A 9,519-nucleotide genomic window follows, 5' to 3' on the forward strand; every position below is an offset into this window, starting at 1 on the left:
CAAACCTGGTCAAGAACTACAGGAAACGTATGATCTCAGTAATTGCAAACAATTTCTGTACCAAATATTAAGTTCCTATTTTCTGATGTATCAAATACTTATGTCATGCAATAAAATGCAAATTAATTACTTAATCATACAATGTGATTTTCTGGATTTTTGTTTTAGATTCCGTCTCTCACAGTTCAAGTCTACCTATGATAAAAAATGACAGACCTCTACATGCTTTGTAAGTAGGAAAACCTGCAAAATCGGCAGTGTATCAAATACTTGTTCTCCCCACTGTAGATCCAAGGTGCAATTCTCAGAATTCTTTACATTAAATTATAATGATTTACATTACATTTATTTAATAATTTATTTGATTTATAATTTATTTATATATATTTATACATTAAATACATACATATATTTACTTAGCAGTGCACTTACTTTCTATAACATTCTTGGAGCCTTGTTCTTTACTTTGATCAAGGCTGTATAAAACAACTGCTTGCTGTGGGAAATGGCAGGAATGAATGCTTTGCCATATCATTGAGCCGGGGATGTAATGTATTATACTCAGTGAGCAGTGTTTGTGGTCTTGCTTTTAATCATGTTTCCATTCAGGGCCCATGCCCATTCAGCACTGTCTGAGAAGGAGACATTTTCTGGCGAGGAAATTGGTTAAATTCCCTCTTTCCCTCTCACAAGTGCTCCATCTCTCAGAATGAAATACTTCTGTCTGTAAACGAGGGAATGTGTGGTAGGCCCAGAGTATGTGTGTTGGTTTTGAACCATGGCATTAATATTTTAGAGCAAGAACTCCCAAGTAATGTCATCACTGCCATCTTTTGAACAGATGTAGTAATGCATGCCGTCATGGATATCAATACTGTTGAGGATGAATCACTGCATTGAACGAGGATATATTGGCATTAATATATGTATTATTACATGTTAATACTAACAGTTCCAGACATGAATATATGGGAATATTATTCAAACAAGAAAACAAAACAAATATCAACACACACACACACACAATCTACTTACACACATACTTACCCATCTGATGATGGTCTCTGCTGAAGATCAGTGTACATCTCCTCCTCCTCTTCCCACCATCTGCTCCATCTGCTCTTCATTGCTATAATCGCCATACAGCAGCTCTGCATCCAGAAGGTCCTCCTTCTCCTCAAAGTCCATGCCTTCATAGTTATCTTCCTCCATGTCCTGATCTGTAATGAGCCTGAGCTCATCAGCCATCACCAGTCTCCTCCTCTTTAGCGATTGCAGTACACTGTAAAAGAAAATCGAGCTGTTTCAACTTACTATTATTAAGTAACTGGTTCCGCAGGCTTTTTTTGGTTTATTCATCTTTTCGGTCCAAGTGTTACCTAAACTAAAAACTTAAAAGCTCCAACTTAAAATGTGTTTCCTCAAATTGTCTCATATGTTTATTCAACTAGAAATGATTATTTGGGCATCTTACCTAAAAAAAAAGGCTGTGGAACAAACACACAGTGTGTTTAACATACAGGTAAAATGTATTAAATGTACATATTTGACACACATTGACATTGTGCATGTTCATTTATACAGTAATTATGGTCTATTCAAACTGCGTTGCAGATTTTGTGATAGAAATGTAAAGGTAATTTCCGATTGAGCCGACATATGCTGTGTTTAACGTGCAGTCTCTGCTAAAGCGGGAACATTGCCTTTAAATCTCAATCACGCTGTAAAGCTGAACTTCCGCAATGCGGATTGAATAGAACCTTAATATTCAACATGTCCTCACCTGGAATTTGAACACAACCTCTTGGTTCAATGCATTCCAATCTTCCTGCTATGCCACCATGTCTGTCTCAATGATTGATTTTGCTACACTTTGCACTTCAACTTAAATCTCAGCCATGATAAACCTATTTTATTTCTCATAGTGATTAAAGAGTAACATTAAAGAAATCTGTCCCACCAAAATTAGACAACTATACAGAAAAATTCCATAAATCCAGGAGGTTGTGAGTTCAAATCTCAGCAGAGGACATGTTGAACAACAATTACTGTATAATAAATGAACATGGACAATGTAATCATGTGTGTCAAATACAGTGCATTCGGAAAGTATTCAGACCCCTTGACTTTTTCCATATTTTGTAACGTTAGTCTTATTCTAAAATGTATTAAATACAAAATGGTCCTCATCAATCTACACACAATATCCCATAAGTGAAAGACATAGTGAAAACAAGTTTTTAGAAAATGTACATAAGTATTCGGACCCTTTGCTATGAGACTCGAAATTAAGATCTGGTGCATCCTGTTCCCATTGATCATCCTTGAGATGTTTCTAGAATTTGACTGGAGTCCACTTGTGGTAAATTCAATTTATTGGACATGATTTGGAAAGGCACACCACAATCTATATAAGGTCCCAACGTTGACAGTCCATGTCACAGTAAAAACCTAGCCATGAGGTCAAAGGAACTGTCCGTAGAGCTCCGAGACATGATTGTGTAGAGGCACACATCTGGAGAAGGGTACCAAAAAATGTCTGCAGAATTTAAGGTCCCCAAGAGCACAGTGGCCTCCAGCATCGTTTGGAACCACCAAGACTCTTCCTAGATCTGACCGCCCAGCCAAACGGAGTAATTGGTGGAGAAGGGCCTTGGTCAGAGAAGTGACCAAGAACCGGATGGTCACTCTGACAGAGCTCCAGAGTTCCTCTGTGGAGATGGGAGAACCTTCCAGAAGGACAAACATCTCTGTAGCATTCCACCAATCAGAAGTTTATGGTAGAATGGCCAGACGGAAGCCACTCCTCAGTAAAATGCACATGACAGCCCACTTGAAGTTTGCCAAAAGGCACTTAGACTCTCAGACCACGAAAAACAAGATTCTCTGTCTGGAGGAAACCTGGCCCCATCCCTATGGTGAAGCATGGTGGTGACAGCATCATGCTGTGGGAATTTTCTTTTCAGTGGCAGTTACTGGGAGACTAGTCAGAATCGATGGAAAGATTAATGGAGCAAAGTACAGAGGGATCCTTGATGAAAACCTGCTCCAGAGTTCTCAGGACCTTAGATTGGGGTGAAGGTTCATCTTCCAACAGGACAACGACCCTAAGCACACAGCCAAGACAATGCAGGAGTGGCTTCGGGACAAGTCTCTGAATGTACTTGAGTGGCCCAGCCAGAGCCCGGACTTGAACCTGATCTAACATCTCTAGAGAGACCTGAAAATGGCTGTGCAGCGATGCTACCCATCCAACCTGACAGAGCTTGAGAGGATCTACAGAGAAGAATGGGAGAAACTCCCCAAATACTGGTGTGCCAAGCTTGTAGTGTCATACCCAAGACGACTCGAGGCTGTAATCAATGCCAAAGGTGCTTCAACAAATTACTGTAAATGTAATATTTCCTTGTTTTATTTTTAATAAATTTGCAAACATTTCGAAAAACCTGCTTTTGCTTTGTCATTGTGGGCTATTGTGTGTAGATTGATGACAGTGGAAAAAACATTGAATCCATTTTAGAATAAGATTGTAACGTAACAGAATGTGGAAAAAGTCAAGGGGTCTGCATGCACTGTAAGTAAGTGGAAAACATTATGCTAAAAGCCCTGTGTGTGTAACTAGTTCCACAGCCTTTTTTAGGTAAGATGCTAAAATAATGTATAGTTGAATGAACATATGAGAGAATTTGAGCAAACACAATATTAAATTGATTGAATTTTTGCCAAAGTTTTCTCAAGTTGGAGCTAGGTTAACACTTGGATTGAAAAGTTGAGTAAACAAAAAATGGCTGTGGAACCAGTTACATAATAATAATTTGTTGAAACTACTAGGTGCAACTCAATATTAGGAAGGTGTCCTTTAATGTTTTGTACACTCCGTGTATATACTTTAATTAATTGCTTTGTTTCATAAATCCATTACACATACTGTTTGACTCACTAAAAGGCTGTAGACTGTCCTGAATGACATCTTACACCAAGAGACATTGTTATTAGTTATTTTTCTTTTTTTCTTTCATCACATTCCCAGTGGGTCAGAAGTTTACATACACTCAATTAGTATTTGGTAGCATTGCCTTTAAATAGTTTAACTTGGGTCAAACGTTTTGGGTAGCCTTCCACAAGATTCCCACAATAAGTTGGATGAATTTTGGCCCATTCCTCCTGACAGAGCTGGTGTAACTAAGTCAGGTTTGTAGGCCTCCATACTCGCACATGCTCTTTCAGTTCTGCCCACAAATGTTCTATGGGATTGAGGTCTGGGCTTTGTGATGGCCACTCCAATACCTTGACTTTGTTTCCTTAAGCCATTTTGCCACAACTTTGGAAGTATGCTTGGGGTCATTGTCCATTTGGAAGACCCATTTGCAACCAAGCTTTAACTTCCTGACTGATGTCTTGAGGTGTTGCTTCAATATATCCACATCATTTTCCTTCTTCATGGTGCCATCTATTTTGTGAAGTGCACCAGTCCCTCCTGCAGCAAAGCACTCCCACAACATGATGCTGCCACCCCCGTGCTTCACGATTGGGATGTTGTTCAGCTTGCAAGCCTTCCCTCCAAACATAATGATGGTCATTATGGCCAAACAGATCTATTTTTGTTTCACCAGACCAGAGGATATTTCTCCAAAAAGTTCAATCTTTGTCCCCATGTGCAGTTGCAAACCGTAGTCTGGCTTTTTTATGGCGGTTCTGGAGCAGTGGCTTCTTCTTTGCTGAGCGGCCTTTCAGGTTATGTCGATATAGGACTCATTTTACTGTGGCTATCGATACTCTTGTACCTGTTTCCTCCAGCGTCTTCACAAGGTCCTTTGCTGTTGTTCTGGGATTGATTTGCACTTTTCGCACCAAAGTACGTTCATCTCTAGGAGACAGAACGTGTCTCCTTCCTGAGCGATATGACTGCTGTGTGGTCCCATGGTGTTTATACTTGCGTACTGTTGTTTGTAAAGATGAACGTGGGACCTTCAGGTGTTTGGAAATTGCTCCCAAGGATGAACCAGACTTGCAGAGGTCTACAATGTTTTTTCTGAGGTTTTGGCTGATTTCATTTGATTTTCCCATGATGTCAAGCAAAGAGGCACTGAATTTGAAGGTAGGTCTTGAAATGCATCCACAGGTACACCTCCAATTGACTCAAATGGTGTCAATTAGCCTATCAGAAGATGTCTCAACCGACTTGCCAAAACTATAGTTGTTAACAAGAAATTTGTGGAGTGGTTGAAAAACGAGTTTTAATGACTCCAACCTAAGTGTTTGTAAACTTCCGACTTCAACTGTAATTTCATCTAGGTCATCAGGAGAGATAAGCCAATTTTATTTTTATTTTTTATTTTTATTTCACCTTTATTTAACCAGGTAGGCTAGTTGAGAACAAGTTCTCATTTGCAACTGCGACCTGGCCAAGATAAGGCATAGCAGTGTGAACAGACAACACAGAGTTACACATGGAGTAAACAATTAACAAGTCAATAACACAGTAGAAAAAAGGGGGAGTCTATATATACATTGTGTGCAAAAGGCATGAGAAGGTAGGCAAATAATTACAATTATGCAGATTAACACTGGAGTGATAAATGATCAGATGGTTATGTAAAGGTAGAGATATTGGTGTGCAAAAGAGCAGAAAAATAAATAAATAAAAACAGTATGGGGATGAGGTAGGTGAAAATGGGTGGGCTATTTACCAATAGACTATGTACAGCTGCAGCGATCGGTTAGCTGCTCAGATAGCAGATGTTTGAAGTTGGTGAGGGAGATAAAAGTCTCCAATGAATTGTACAAATGAGCAAACATTCCATAACTGCAGGCTGTAAATCGCCAACCTTGGCTTTATACCTGTTTTATATATTTTCAAACAACACACTTGAGGTGGCAGTATGCACCCTTTCAGTTTGTTTGCCAACTCATATAAGTAGTAGAAGAAGTAAATTCACTACTTTAAAATTATGATGTCCTCAATGGTGCTGCCCATGCTCTCACAGATGCCATAATGGGACAGATACAAAGATGGGATATCTATCTTAGTCTATGGCCAGGCCAAAAACACTAAGAATTTCTCATCCCTTAAAGTATTTCTAGCCAGGTAAGTGGGTAGCCAAAATTGGGTATACCCTGTGAAAGTGACGGCCACTTCCACTTTACTTCATGTCCCATAATCTCTTGAATGGACTTCAAGATGATATCATCAAATTCATGAAAACACTGTAATCTAAGATATGTCTAAAATTATAGTAATATTTGTGTATTAATTTACTCCAACCCAATGTCTTTTATGAACATGTTCGATTACATTTCAATAATCGAAAACGTTCATCAAAGGCATACGGTATGAGTAAATTAATACACAAGTACAAAACTTGATTAGGTAAGTATTCACCTCCATGTTAGAAAAACATTTGTCAGCGATCAGAGAGGCATGTTTGTTCTACATAGCATAGTTCTATCTGAACGTTCCAAAACTTTGCGTCTTGCTGAACGTGCCCTGGATTGTGCAATATTTGCCCAATAGAGAGCAACAGTAATGGCATTTTTAGTAGGCACTAACTCTGCCATGGCTCGACCTGGGGTGGCAGGTAGCCTAGCAGTTAGAGCGTTGGACTAGTAACCAGAAGGTTGCAAGATCGAATCCCTGAGCTAACAAGGTAAAAATCAGTTGATCTGACCCTGAACAAGGGAACCCACTGTTCCTAGGCCGTCATTGAAAATAAGAAATTGTTTTTAACTGACTTGCCTAGTTAAATAAAGGTAAAATAAAAAAATATAAAAAATAAAAACACAAGGGCACGACAAAGCCAGATTTGGCATGGGTCTTCAGATCCTCAAAAGGTTCTGTGCTGCACCATCGAGAGCATCCTGACTGGTTGCATCACTGCCTGGTATAGCAACTGTTTGGCCGCTGACCGAAAGTCAGTACAGAGGGTAGTGCCTATGGCCCAGTACATGACTGGGGCCAGCTTGCTGCCATCCAGGACCTCTATGCCAGGCGGTGTCAGAGGAAGGCCCTAAACATTGTCTGCTACTGCAAGGCAAGCGGAACCGGAGCGCCAAGTCTAGGTCCAAAAGGCTTCTAACCAGCTTCTTCCCCCAAGCCATAAGACTCCTGAACAGATAATCAAAGGGCTACCAAGACTCCTCTTTTTACCCTGCTTTTACTCTCTGTTTATTATCTATGCATAGTCACTTTAACTCTACCTACAGTGGGGCAAAAACGTATTTAGTCAGCCGCCAATTGTGCAAGTACTCCCACTTAAAAATATGATATGTACACTTCAACTATGACAGACAAAATGAGAAAAAAATCCAGAAAATCACATTGTAGGATTTTTAATGAATTTATTTGCAAATTATGGTGGAAAATAAGTATTTGGTCACCTACAAACAAGCAAGATTTCTGGCTCTCACAGACCTGTAACTTCTTCTTTAAAAGGCTCCTCTGTCCCCCACTCGTTACCTGTATTAATGGCACCTGTTTGAACTTGTTATCAGTATAAAAGACACCTGTCCACAACCTCAAACAGTCACATTCCAAACTCCACTATGGCCAAGACCAAATAGCTGTCAAAGGACACCAGAAACAAAATTGTAGACCTGCACCAGGTTGGGAAGACTGAATCTGCAATAGGTAAGCAGCTTGGTTTGAAGAAATCAACTGTGGGAGCAATTATTAGGAAATGGAAGGCATACAAGACCACTGATAATCTCCCTCGATCTGGGGCTCCACGCAAGATCTCACCCCATGGGGTCCAAATGATCACAAGAACGGTGAGCAAAAATCCCAGAACCACACGGGGGGGACATAGTGAATGACCTGCAGAGAGCTGGGACCAAAGTAACAAAGCCTACCATCAGCAAGGGCTTGAAGATGAAACGTGGCTGGGTCTTTCAGCATGACAATGATCCCAAACACACCGCCCGGGCAACGAAGGAGTGGCTTCATAAGAAGGCCTAGCCATTCTCCAGATCTCAAACCCATAGAAAATCTTTGGAGGGAGTTGAAAGTCCGTGTTGCCCAGCAACAGCCCCAAAACATCACTGCTCTAGAGGAGATCTGCATGGAGGAATGGGCCAAAATACCAGCAACAGTGTGTGAAAACCTTGTGAAGACTTACAGAAAACGTTTGACCTCTGTCATTGCCAACAAAGGGTATATAACAAAGTATTGAGATAAACTTTTGTTATTGACCAAATACTTATTTTCCACCATAATTTGCAAATAAATTCATTAAAAATCCTACAATGTGATTTTCTGGATTTTTTTTTCTCATTTTGTCTGTCATAGTTGAAGTGTACCTATGATGAAAATTACAGGCCTCTCTCATCTTTTTAAGTGGGAGAACTTGCACAATTGGTGGCTGACTAAATACTTTTTTGCCCCACTGTACATGTACATATTACCTCAATTACTAACCGGTGCCCCAGCACATTGACACTGTACTGGTACCCCCTGTATTTAGCCTCGCTATTGTTATTTTACTGCTGCTGTTTAATTATTTGGTCATTTTCTTTTCTATTTTTTTTAACTTATCTATTTTTTTTACTTAACACGTTTTTCTTAACTTCTTAAATAATTGTTGGTTAAGGGCTTGTAAAGTAAGCATTTCACTGAGAGGTGTTGTACTTGGCACATAACATTTGATTTGATTTGGCCAAAGCCCATGGTGAATTACATTTTTTTTTTTTTACAAATACCAAAAATAAGGTCTGCGGTAAAGACAGGTTTAGTATATTTTAGACGTTTTGCTCTATGACATAATATTCATCAGCTAGTGAAGCATTTTATTTTATTTATCATTTTATTTAATCAAAACAAGAACATTAAGCACATAAAGGCTTCATAATTCATAAAGGTCATGACTGACTGATGTTATCTCTTAGGACAAAATGTATAAGATCTCCTAAGTCTGTGTTAACCTCAGATCTTATTTTCATTAGTTATCCCAAAACTCCCTTCTTTCCCCCATAGGAATGGCTGAACGAACCAATAACTAATTTCCGTTTTTTAGGACTACAAGCTGGCGAGCTCTATATATTTTTTAAAAGTATTTGCGTGTAGCGGTGAAGTAGTGTTTCCCAAATTCGGTACTGGGGCCCCACCTTGGTGCACTTTAAGGTTTGTGCCCTAGCACTACACAGCTGATTAAAATAATCAAAGCTTGATGATGAGTTGGTTAGGGCCCCAGGGCCGAGTTTGGGAAACCTTGCACTAAAGGACCCTCAGGGTGGCACTCTGGCGGTGTGTGTGTAGCACTTTACCCTGTGTACATATAAAATCTACCTCAAATACCTCGTACCCCTGCATATTGATATGGTAGCCTACTGCTAATCACTGTATAAAGCTCCTTTCCTGTATATTTTATTCCTCCTGTGTTAATATTTGTCTTTGTTTATTGTTTTTAACTCTGCATCTCTGGGAAAGGCTCGTAAGCACCGTACGGCCTAAACCCGTTGTCTTAGGCGCATGTGACAATTTGATTTGGTCTTGCGTCTCATTATCATATCTGTCTGCATACCCGC

The sequence above is a fragment of the Oncorhynchus clarkii genome, chromosome 10 (assembly GCF_045791955.1).
Source record: "Oncorhynchus clarkii lewisi isolate Uvic-CL-2024 chromosome 10, UVic_Ocla_1.0, whole genome shotgun sequence".
Lineage (NCBI taxonomy): Eukaryota > Metazoa > Chordata > Actinopteri > Salmoniformes > Salmonidae > Oncorhynchus > Oncorhynchus clarkii.